This window comes from Pyrus communis, chromosome 11 (genome assembly GCF_041283825.1).
Source record: "Pyrus communis isolate YQ-2024b chromosome 11, ASM4128382v1, whole genome shotgun sequence".
Classification (NCBI taxonomy): Eukaryota; Viridiplantae; Streptophyta; class Magnoliopsida; order Rosales; family Rosaceae; genus Pyrus; species Pyrus communis.
In genome coordinates, this window is record NC_142575.1 from 24,504,802 (window position 1) to 24,507,415 (window position 2,614).

The 2,614-nt window shown below is 46.4% G+C and overlaps 1 pseudogene; it reads right to left on the bottom strand.

Moving 5' to 3' along the window:
• Positions 1 to 277: 277 nt before the first annotated feature.
• Positions 278 to 1,752, bottom strand: LOC148693147 (uncharacterized; annotated as a pseudogene).
• Between the last annotated feature and the right edge of the window lie 862 nt (positions 1,753 to 2,614).

Here is a 2,614-nt window from a genome sequence, read left to right on the forward strand (position 1 = left end):
TTTGGGCCGAGTTGTTGCGTTTGTTAGAAAACTTTGCATTCGCCAGGGTCTACGCCTTTATTGTCGCGCGTTTGTATTGGGTGGAATAATGCATCATGAGGATGATTGCGTGCATTTGAAGATAAAACTTAAGCTTTCAAGTTCCAACAACTATCGGCAAAGCTAGCTTTTGAATTTCTGATAGCATCGATGAGAGCTTTTGAACTTTGGAATACAGGTAGTCAGGCCCCTAGCTCTTCTCGTATAATGGTAGAGCTTATTACTGCTTCAGATATCGTCAAACATGTGAATCAGTCATCCTCTGCTTCCGGTTTGGATAGTAAGGAGGTGATGTCGGGTACTTCTTCATGTCCTTGAATGTGCATTGGTATGCCTCGTCCCAAAGTGCATGCTTCTCTGCCAGAGCGAAAGAGTCTGCTAGAGTTAAATCTTCTTTCATGATCTTTTTTTAAAATAGTGGATGGTCTGCTGGAAGTCCTTTTTGGAAGACTGTTTTAGCTATCGAGTCGTTTGATCCGACTATCCTTGCCTTCTCTGCTTTGAACCTCTTCACATAGTCACGAAGTAACTCTTTTGGGTTATTTTTGACGTTGAACAAATGGTCAGACTTCTTTTTGAGCGAGCGATATGATGAATATCCTTTGGTAAAAACAAAAGAAAGTTTGTCGAAACTTCGGATAGATTATGGCGGTAGGGTGTAGAACATATCTTGCACATCGCTTTGTAGAGTGGTGGCGAATATCTTGCACATAAGATCATCGTTGTTTTGATAGAGGATCATTGCGCTTCGGTAGTGCTTTAAGTGTTTCTCCGGGTCCTCATCCTCTTTGAAAGATGTGAAATGTGGCATGCTGAACTCGTGTGGAGGCTCTGCCTGCTTGATCTCATCCGTGAAGGGTGACCTGCTTATGTTGGTCATGTCCCGTCGTAGAGCCTCATCGGCCATTTCGTTGCGTTGGAAATCACACGATCGTTTGTTTAGGAGCCTTTCTACTTGTTCTTGAATTTGCCTTTGTTTGTGTAGCGGAGCTTTCGACTACTCCCAGTCTTGACCTGCTGGTCTAGGCTGCTCTTCTACGTGCTCGGCTCGTCTATGCCGCGGCAGCGATACATGTGGTGGATTCCTAGCAGGCGAGAGATTTCACAGATTGCTAGTTGAACTTGAGCCGGATTGAGTGACTGCTTCTCTCCACCCGTCGTGCTACCTACTCTGATGTGATGTGGAAGATGCTCTTTACGGGCCTAGCCACGAATGAACACTTTGCTTGGAAGGTTGCTCATGTTGACTATCGGAGTGTGACCCTAACCGTGAATGTATGCTCATCCGTGGGCTTAGCCGAGAGTGCACGCTCCTCCGCGCGCTAAGACGGGAGTATACGCTATCTTGGGGGCCTAATCAGGAGTGTATACTGCCCAAATGCTAGGTTCGTGGTTGGTCGAATGACTACTTGCTGGGACATTCTGGAGAGGTTCTTTGTCTGCCCTTGTCCTACTTCAGGACACCTCGTTTAGGGCACGTTGCATCTCAATGCGCTGCAAGAGCTGATTCATCAAGGTCGTTTGCTGTGCGAGGGTGCTCGTCAACTCTATGACTTGTCGAGACAAATGTTGTTCTCTATTTGGGTTGGAAGAGCTTGGAAGGAGTGTTTCTCCTTAAGTAGTGGAAGTATGGTAGACTTCGGGCATGAGATTTGAGCTGGGAAATGTCAAATCCGCAGAAAAATATGGTGAAAATGCTCCTGGTTTGATCATCGGTCCAGAAATTTGGAGCCAGGACGGTTGAACTGGTCTTAGACCGATTTGGGCTGCTTAGAAAGCCACGGAAGCAGACTGGGTTGCGGGAGCTGGCTGGGCCACGAAAGCAGACTGTTCGGTGGAAGCAGACTGGGCCACGAGAACAGGCTGCTTGATGGGAGCAGGTGGGCCACAGGAGTGGGCTGCTTGGCATGTGGCACACGTAGGTACGAGGCTAGGGCTCGGCTTGGCAACGCGTTGGGCTTGGAGTGACATGGCTTGGGTCATTTCTTTGGTTCCATAAGCCTTGGATGGCATAACTTGGGCTTGCTTTGGTGGCACCGTGGTAGTGATGCCATGAACCTCGCCGTGGGTGGCGACCACGGTGGTTCCTATGGTGGAACCTTGTGGTGGTGGTGCCGTTCCCCCTAGGATCACATTTAGTTTCGTGGATCGCCGCGGTCCCATTTCTTGAATATTGGAATTTTCACTCATGGAGTTTTCTAAATTTCTAGCCATCGTATTTCTGTTTTTTGTTTTATCAAAGAAACTTTGCAAATAAAAAATTCTAATAATAAGAATGTACAAAAAATACAAGTGGACTAGAAAATAGAGAAAAAACCTTTTTTATGCGAGAATCTTCTACGAGTGTGAATTTCAACTCTCAATGAAAGCACCAATTTGTGGATGCAAATTTCTTCCTCCTTGTTCTTGGACAAAATTGCACCTACAAAACAAATAACACCTTAGGTCAAGGCCAAGAGCCTCACGCGCCCACGATGAATGAAGGGGCTTTGGCTGAAGAACCTCTGATGCCAAAGTTAGAATTCAAAGAGAAAAGTGTTTGGAGAGTTTTTGGGAGTTTTGCAAGAGTGTGGAA